The sequence below is a fragment of the Dermochelys coriacea genome, chromosome 2 (assembly GCF_009764565.3).
Source record: "Dermochelys coriacea isolate rDerCor1 chromosome 2, rDerCor1.pri.v4, whole genome shotgun sequence".
NCBI lineage: Eukaryota > Metazoa > Chordata > Testudines > Dermochelyidae > Dermochelys > Dermochelys coriacea.
The window spans coordinates 191,268,082-191,278,104 of record NC_050069.1 but is presented as its reverse complement, the minus strand read 5'-3'; the positions used below and the strand labels follow the sequence as shown (position 1 = coordinate 191,278,104).

At 43.4% G+C, this 10,023-nt stretch overlaps 1 long non-coding RNA gene across 1 annotated transcript; it reads left to right on the top strand.

The window, feature by feature from the left end:
• Positions 1-2,864: 2,864 nt before the first annotated feature.
• On the top strand, positions 2,865-9,656 carry LOC119851618. Its single transcript, XR_005291311.2, has 2 exons — positions 2,865-4,500; positions 8,826-9,656. It is a non-coding gene; the product is annotated as an uncharacterized LOC119851618 (long non-coding RNA).
• Positions 9,657-10,023: the final 367 nt, after the last annotated feature.

Below are 10,023 nucleotides of genomic sequence, written 5' to 3'. Positions count from 1 at the left end.
ACTGTGCTGCTATGTGTCCCCACTCCCCACATGCATAACATCTATAACACACCTTAGAGACTAACAAATTTATTTGAGCTTAAGCTTTTGTGAGCTACATCTTCATCGGATGCATGCAGTGGAAAATACAGTAGGGGGAATTTATATACACAGAGAACATGAAACAATGGGTGTTACCATACACACTGGAATGAGAGTGATCAGGTAAGGTGAACTATTACCAGCAGGAGAGGAGAAAAACAAAAAACAAACAAAAAAAACCCCTTTTGTAGTGATAATCAAGGTGGGCCCTTTCCAGCAGTTGACAAGAACGTGTGAGGAACAGCTGGGGGGGGCGGAAATAAACATGAAGAAATAGTTTTACTTTGTGTAATGACACATCCACTCCCAGTCTTTATTCAAGCCTAATTTAATGGTGTCCAATTTGCAAATTAATTCCAATTCAGCAGTCTCTCATTGGAGTCTGTTTTTGAAGTTTTTTTTATTGAAGAATTGCCACTTTTAGGTCTGTAATCGAGTGATCAGAGAGATTGAAGTGTTCTCCAACTGGTTTTTGAATATTATAATTCTTGACATCTGATTTGTGTCCATTTATTCTTTTACATAGAGACTGTCCGGTTAGGCCAATGTACATGGCAGAGGGGCATTGCTGGACATAATGGCATATATCACATTGGTAGAATTACCACAACAAACATTATTTTGGAACCATATATAGCTAATCAGCTCACTACCTCTTATGTGGTACAGTAACCTTATTACAGTCTATGAAGCTGAGCTCAGCATGGATGTACCCAGAATCCATTTCTTGAGAGGCCTGATAATGACCTGGAATAGAATTGATGGAGGAGATGACATCCACTTTTAAAAGTTCCTGTGCCTTTACATTTTGTAAACCTTCACCACTAGAGGTCAGCAACACTTAGGGAAAAGATGGGGAGAGGGTGGCTTCGTGGACAGAATAAGCGGGAGTTTACTTACTAGTTATACAGAGATAGGAAAGTCTGAGATTAAAAAGTGATGAGTTTCTACCTTTGTTCAAGCCACGTAAAGAATTAAGACAGCATAACTAGAATGCTCTCCAATGTGTTTGGAGTCACAGTACTGAGCAGGGAGAGAGAGAGTTGCATAAATACAATATTGTATTTTTATACAGTACCCTCCATATCTGCTATATATGGAAGCATTCTGAAAAGCAGTCACTAACCTAGTAGTAATAAGAGCCAAACCCTGGTTCTATTGAAATCACTGACAGTTTTGTTATTGACTGCAAGAGGATCAGGATTTGGCCATAACAACTGTCAGGGTTTTTTATTTTGTTTTTTACATGAAGGACTGAATGCCCTAAAGGCTTTTTAAAATGTCATTATTCAAGGTAGGTCAAAATAATTAGAAACCATCAAAAACAAAACAAAACAACCCTTTCTTCTAACCACACTATCTGTAAATTCAACCTTAATTATAGCCTCACTACCAAGCTGTAGTACAAGTGCACAAGAATTTTTTTGATTTAAATAACTTAATTGCATTCAGAATAATGAGACTGATAATTGAAACCTAACTTCTCACCTTGACAGCTGTAAGATGTCAGAACAAGACACACTCTTAAGTCTGTATATCAAGTGACTCAGCAATGCTGCTCTATAAAAATCTTGGCCAAGCCTGTCAGACAGCCATGACTCATTGTCTGTCTGAATTGTGTTTTGACTGACAATCCAGTTGTCAGAGATCTACAGAGGATTCAATAACCTAGCTTTTATACAGTCTCTTTGGGAGCACCTTAACATTCACTAGGCCCTGGGCTTAGCTTTTTACAAGTTTGACCCACATGGCTCAGAGACAAGGCCTCCAGGGTACAGCACCCTTCTTTCTTATTTTGTGCTCTCAGCAGCAAGTCCAAATGAGTTCAGACTCCTGTTTAGAGACTTTTACCCCAGTGCAACTAGTAAGTATTTGCAGGGATCCAGGGCAGCCTTTTCAAAACAAGCCAACATTTATTAGTCAACTGAATTCAGAATCTGAGAGTCCTTAGGTCAGCATGGAAAAGCAAAGCTTATGGCTTAATCTACACTTAAAAGTTAGGTTGACATAGGTACATTGGCCGGGGTATATAAAGCACATCCACCTGACATAGCTATGCCAACCTAATCCCCAGTGTAGATGCAGCTGTGTCAACGGAATCTAACTTCATTCGGGGAAGTGGTTTTCCTAAAAAACCTTTTCCATTGTTGGCTATATCTACACTATGGTGTTATGCCAGCATAGTTACACCAACATAGCTATGCCAGTATAATCAGTAGTGTAGACAGGGCCTAAAACAGATTCTATATTGGCAGAAGCAACTTCCCCAATATTCCATGTTCTCCTGGAATCTGCTTATGTGTGTGTGTGTGTGTTTTTCCTTCCTTCTGTGTGTGTCTGCTCTCTGTGTGCCCTTTAAAGGCCAGCATCCACATCTTGGTTCCTTTCTCCAGCTGCTGGGGTTTTCCCTTCCAGTTACCTGCAAAGAGTTAATAACTTGCTCTTGGCTGCTGGTCATTTAAATAATCCAGTTGTTGGGTCTTCCATTCACATGTGTTGATTCCATTCACATTTTGATGATGCATTTGGTTCTAATCGAGACAGACCTGTTGCCTACATGATGTCCAGTTGTGTTTTATTTCCCTTGTCTCCACAGTAGAGTTTAAACCCTTTGCATTCAAGGAATAGCAATACAAAGTGAGTAAGTAAACTGATCACATATTATTCATAAAAATATTTTAAAAATTCCCAAATTCTCCACACCAACAATGAGTTATAATCCCAGCAATAGAGTGAATACTGAAACACCCACTTCAGTAAGTGTGCATCACCTCTGGCTTTCTCAGCCGAATAGTCACTTCCTTCTACGTCAGTGTGGTGGGGCATCTGCCCCACACTGGCAGATGAGGGGTTAAAGCAGCCCCGGGGAGACTACACAGGAGGCAGCCAGTTAGGAAAGGGCTTGTAGAGACAGCCAATCAGGGCCAGGCTGGGCCATACAAGAAGGGCTGCTGAACAGAGCAGCTGGAGTCACTCCCTGGAGTTTGAGGAGGGAGGACTGGCTGCCCTGAAGGTGGAAGAAGAGACAGCACTATGGCCAGAGCAGAGCAGAGCAGAGCTGGGTGGGGCTAGGGGAGCATGAGTGAGCTCCCAGCTGACCGCTGCCAGACTGAGGCCCTGATACAAGGGTGGAGAAGGTACTAGAGCTGTGGGGAAGAGGCTCAGGGAAACAGATGGCAGGGGTTGGAGGTGATGAAGTGCATGGCTGCTGGCTAGAGGGTCCCTGGTCTGGGATCTGGAGTAGTGGGTGGGTGGGCCTGGGTCCCCCCCTTTGGCCCCACTTCCCACTGAGGGGAGTGGCTAGAGTATGGGCTGCAGTTTGCCACTGATGCAGGTGGCTAGACCCTAGACTGCAACCTGCCACTGAGGCAAGTGGCTGGACAGAGGCTCCCTGAAAGGAGGGGGATAGAAATGAGTGGGGCACAGCTGGAGGACTATGTCCAGAAGAGGATACCACGGTCCTGAGAGTGACACATGTCCTGATGACAGAAGAAACAGTGGTGAGATGCCACTAGATGGGGGTGCACCGACAAACCAGAGCTAATTCCCAGGATGGCTAGCAGGAGGCGCTGCAGTGGTGAGTTGTGCCCCATTACATGTGGTGGAAAATGCAGGTAAATGGTCACCCCTGATATAAGGGGAAGAGAGAGGACTGTGGGGACTATTGCCTGGTATAGACGTTTGAGAGACTAAGGGGCACGTAAGGTGGAGAAAATGGAGTCAGAGGCTGCCTTTGTGGAGGGCTCTGAGGCCTTCACAAACTGGACTCCAAAGTCGGTGCCACTGCGGAAAGGGGCCGACAAGGAGCAAGGGCACTTCAGATCCTGCTACAGCAGGTGCTCATAGCCCAGCAGAGACAATGGGAGGCACATGAATACTTGCAGACCTGTATGGTCGGACTTGCAAAGCAGCAGTTGTACCTGTTAAATTGCTGCGAGGGGGAGTCCATAAGAATCCCAGGAAGCGAGAGGGGAATTCAGGCACCAGGAAGAGGAGGCCAGGAGAATGTTTCACCTGTGGATGGCAGGGACACTTTAAGAGTGAATGCCCCTACCGAAGAGAGGAACAGAGGCCTCATCTGGAGAATGGAAAGTAGAAAGAGCCAGGAGAATCCCCCTTGTGAGGAGAACAGGGAGGCAACGGGCATGTTGCCCCTGTGGGCAACAGGGGCACCTGAAGAGAGTGCCAGACTGAGGCCCTGATACAAGGGCGGAGAACGTGCTAGGGCTGTGGGGAAGAGGCCCAGAGAAACCGACCAAGTGGGGCACAACTGGAGTACACTGCAGAAGAGGACATGGCAGTCCTGAGAGTGACATGGGTCCTGACAACAGAAGCGACAGCAGCGAGACACCACTAGATGGGGGCACACCAGCAAACCAGAGCTAATTCCCAGGCCGGCCAGCAGGAGGCACCACAGTGGTGAGTCACACCCTGTTACAGTCAGTTATCTGAATCTTCCATGTAGTCACCAGCTCAGGGGGAAAGTGAGGTCGTCTTTGTCATATAGCTCTTTCTTGGATCATAAAGGCTATGACTACACTACAAAGCTTACAGTGGTGCAGGTGCACCGCTGCTGGTGCAGATGCTCTAAGCTAATGAGAGAGAGCTCAGCCATTGACTTAATTACTCCAACCCCGCGGGCGGTGGTAGATATGCCAGTGGGAGAAGCTCTCCGTGCCGACAGCGGTGTCCACACCGGCATCCAGTTGGTTTGACTTGCATCGCTCAGGGGTGTGGCTTAGTCACATTCCTGAGCGACATAACCTATACTGAGCTAGGCTATAGTGTGTAGCCTGAATATAGTTGTGGAATGGGGTTTAGAAGTTAAAGGAAGTTATTATGAGTCAAAATTATAGGTTATTTTTCCAGCTGTGACATTAACCACCTGCATGATATTAGGCAAGTGATTTTTGAATTTAAAGTAAACTTTTAAAAATGTGTCCTAATTTTACATGCCTCAGTTTTTTGAGTATCCAACCTGAGACACCTATGATCTGCTTTTCAGAGATGGTGAATACCCAAAACTCCAATTGACTTCATTTTCATTCCCAGTATCTAGCTGTCTTCATGTCTCTGCTAATATTTTCCACTATCTCTTTGCTTAGCATAATAGGGATCTCTCAAACCAAATTGATTACTATGGTTATGTGTTTGCTGTTAGTTGAGATAAAATACTGGAGTGCATTTTAAGCTGACCTGCCTTTATAGCTGTTTTTGAAGGATCTTTTAATCATATGCACTTTTGATGCAAAAGGAGACTATTGCCCCTCTCTGACTGTTTTCCAGTCAAGTCTTTCATGCTCTTGGTCTGTCCTCTAGGACCTCAATCTAGTGCCCATCAAAGTCAGTGGGAGTCTTTCCATTGACATCTGTGTTGAATTGGACCCTGTGCTCATTGTGCCAAAGAAGCAGTGTCTCCACTCAGAATTTTTAGCAATTCCCCTACCACTCGGGAAGCACCAATGCAACTTCCTGGTTAATGCACTAATGTAGGCTGGACTCAGATGTTTCTACCACCTTGGCATCCATCCCTGCCCTAAGATTGCTAAAATATTCTTAGCATGAACAAGGCCAGAGAGCATACTAACTGAAACAGGCAGCATCTGGACCTCAGCTTTCAGTTCTGATCAAATCCCCCTCAAACAAGACATAATATATGTTATCATGTAACTAATTTGATACCCATCCGGCAGGGTACTGGGTGCTCTCAATTCCCTCCTCGTAGGGCCAGACCTTTTTTTAACCTATCTGCAAATTAATATTTATTTACTTTACTCTTAATTCATAGAAATTTCACAGTATAACTATAGGTGCTGGTTACTGGCTAATCCTACTATATTCTATTATTCATGCTGCTGAAATGGATCTGTTTATAAACCATTAACCCAAACGTGGAATAATAGTGCTTAAATGAATGAAAAAGCATTCTCGAATATTTTTTGGGAAGTGAATGCTCTTCAAATCCTTTAGAAACAATATATAGTTTCTTGCTGGATGGAATATTAATTCTGCACATACTACCTGTATCTGACAGTTGAACAGCGCAAAATTTGATTTCTAAACCACTGTCACTGAGTGGTATATTTGATGAACAGCTTTATATAGCTTTCTAGCAAAAGCCATAAACAGGTTTTTTAGCAATATGCCATATGTGGTATTTGAGTTTCATATATGGCTCATGGGATGAAGCTTGATGGCAATTGAATGATGTTGTTCTTTCTATAACTACAGCGGATTCTGTGTTTCCTTGAGCTATAATTGGCTGGCACATACATAGTTAGCATAACCACTGTGTAACATGAGTGCCTAATACAATGATGCCAAATACACTCTTTTTATACATACTCCATTTTGAAAATGTTATTGATAACCCTAACTGATTGTGGGGGTCATGTATATATTAAGTTGCAAGTGTTATTTAAATAAACATTAAATCCATGTTGTGCATTTTAGAAATCGGAACAGTGGATAATAATAATGGCAAAAGGTCTGGCTAATTTTTCTCTGAAACATGTGAGGCATGCCATTGCATTAACTCAATTGGGAGAACTTTAGATTGAAGGTGTAAAGGTCTGTGATTACATTCCAGGTTCATGCCACAACTCATCTCACTTCAGAAATTTTGTAGCAATGAACTGTGACCAAAAAGAGTGGGAGGGGAAAGACTAGTGTGCAAGTGTTAAAGTGATGCATGCAACAGAAATGTTCACTTGCAAGTTTTGTCATGGCATACAAAATGTTACATTGGATCTCAGCAAAATGTCTCATTTAGAGTGGTTGAATCTTTGCGTAGTATATATTTAGATGGGCATCACGTATACTATTGAGGAATACAGCTTTTATATCTTCAAACACCTTTTCCCTATAAACCCAAATTACGACCTTGTGAGCTTTGAGCTCTGGGGCTGGGAAGCACCTCTGCCACTCCAGGTGGGGTATCCCCTTAAAGGGATGTTGCAGCGAGGGGACTTTCCTTTGTGCAAGGCCTAGTATGGCTCCATTCTACCCCCAATATAGGGCTGTGTCTAAATGGCACAGTTCAGCTTCTGAACATTGCAAGTGGGTATGTGTGATTTCCCCCGGGTTGCCATCTGGAACTGGGGTACCACTAAGCCCTCTGACCCACTGGCCTAGGCTCCTTCTCACACTGTGCTGCTGTGACAAGTTGCAAAGCCTTCCAAGCTTGCACTTTCACCAGCATTCACACAGGTAGGGACATACCCAGCTGCAGTCACATGCAAGCTCTCTAATCACCAGCTCCCAGCCTAGGACCCCAGGGCAGTACTGTTCTGGCCTGGTCAAATCTGGCCAGTATATGAGTTCCTCAATGTGAAGAGGACCATGCACACTTGTGGTAACCAAGCTGAGATTTTCCCCAGACACCTTAGTCAAATGCACACTGGTTTGGATTAAAACATAAAATGTTTATTAGCTATAAAAGGATAGATTTTAAGTGATAGCAAGCAAATTTAAAGCAGATTTCCTAGTAAACAAACAAAACTTCAAACTGAGTTTAACATACTAGATAGGTTACGAGTTAGCAAATGCTCACCCTGTGTGATAAACAGGCTGGTAAGGCACAAGTTGTCTTGGCTTTGCAGCTTGGCTTTCCCAGGTTTTCATACACAGGTTAGAAATCCCTTTAGCCTGAGACCGTCAATTCCCCCTGTTCAGTCTTTATTCCTCAGGTGTTTCCAGGTGTGTTGTTGTAGGGAGAGTGACATCATGATTGGACCCATCATTTTCCCTCGTTTATATCTTCTTCCCACTTGCTGGAAAGCTCTTTTGCTGTGACCTGAGTTAAACAGTTCCTATTGTGTAGTGCTATCTCTGAGAGGTTTCTATTGTACTCAGTTCTGGGGTAATCCTTATGCTTGTGTGCATTTCCTCAATAAGCCATTAACATTGTGTGGCCTTTTTACAGTTGTAACTGAAAGGCTGCTTGTGGATGTTTTCAACCTCGCAACATATTTCAGTAACACAGACATAGCCAAACTTCATAACTTCACATATGACGATAGCACATGCAATCCAACAATATATTAATGTCTAACAGATCAAGACTTTTAGAGGGATACCTCATAAGGCATACTTTGTACAAAACATATCCTAATTACATGACAGTGGTGAATGTTGGGGTGCCAGGGTGTCTCACTGTCTACACTTGGAACTGGAGGTGTGATTCCAATCTCAAGGAGACATACTGGCACTAGCTCTCATTGAGCTAGTTCACTAAAAATAGAATAGAGCCACTGCAGTATGAGCAGCAGGAGGGGCTAGCCACCCCAAGGGTGCCTGGGCCTTGTCAAGATAGATAGAACTATAGTCCTTAAAAAGGAGGTTTTTAGTAAAGAGAACTACAGCTACAGACACACGTTTTTGCACAGCTCAAGTCCCTGTTCTGTCCGTCTTGTTTATCAAGGATCACACATAAGGAGCAGTTCTTGCTACACTTTTGAAAACTATAGTTTGCCTGAACTACTTTGTCCCTCAGACTCCCACGCTCCCTCCCCAAAAAATCCTCTTCTGATGGTGCTTACCAGTAAACAGAATCAGTGCCATAGCTCCATTGCAGATCAGTGACTGTAGATTAGGTCATTGCTCAGTGCGGATATCATTCTGCAAGTTATCCAAGAAGTCACAAGGTAAAACCAAGGGTAGAACTAACTGGAAGTGATATGGGGGTTTTGAACTCTTATTCCATTTCCTTGGCATCCTAGTAACTCATTATTTCCTTTCTTCAGGCTTGGTTTTCACCCCACTCTTCAGTGCTTGCATCAAAGAGTAACTTTCCATGGGGATCACAGCTAGCAGAACCTCTTCTCCCTGGAATTTAGGTACAGGAGTTGCAACCGCCAGCCTTCTTCTTCACTCCCCAGGGCACTGGCCAATACTGAGTATTTGGCCACTCTCTGTGCTCCACTACCTTAGCCCACTAACTCCATTCTCTGGCTGCTATCCTGGACTTTCTTCAGCCTTGAAATGAAGTGGGTCTACTCCAGAACGAAGTTTTGACTGTTCTTGGGCTACTGTTTCTCTGTTAATTTCGAGTGTACTATCATTGTGGCATCTATGTTCCAAGTACAAAGTTAAGACTCACCCATCCATGCCCGTTATGGGAAGCTGGAACTGCTGCTAGTGCTAGTTTTGAAATTCCTTACACTCAGGGGCCTTGTTGTCCCTTTGCAGGATAGGTATAATTCCCACTGAACTCAATGAACTTGTATCCTGTGGTGGGAAAACTGAGCTCAGAGAGTACAAGGTCTGAGACTGAGCCTAACCTCTGTACATGGCTGCAGGAAAGACTTCTTGTGCTCTCTTGCCATTTGTGCAGTATAAACCCAGTCTGGATCTAAATGTTTCTTGGAGAAAATTAAAATATATATTTAGGTGTCAGGTGCCACCACTATTGTAGTATTTCAAAAGACCATGGCAAACTCTTGCTTTGGCTAACCTGCTTTCTTTCCAGAAAAAAATCTTGTTGATCTTAATTTATTTTTAAGCATTGTTAGTGGGCAGAAGCAGCACATTTGAATTTCCATTTTTGTTATGAATAAAGTATGAACATGATTGAAGGAATGTCGATTTGTGGAAGAATTGCAGAGACTCTTATCCAGATAGCTTTACTGTGACATTTTAAAACCACTTTTAATACAATTGACAGATATCCAGAAAGGAGATATTGCATATTAAAGAGCTCAGGCTTAATAAAGGCAGATGTTTTTCCATATCTAACAATGCTGTTTGTTTTATCACAATAAGTTAGTTTATGAACAAGCATGCTGCCAAAGGTACAAACCACTGACAACATAAATAAGAGTATGTCTACACTACTCACCAAATAGTCTAGATGTGATAAATCGATCCCCAAACGCTCTCCCATCGACTCCTGTCCTCCACCACCGGAAGGAGCAGGCAGAGACGACAGGGGAGCATTAGCAG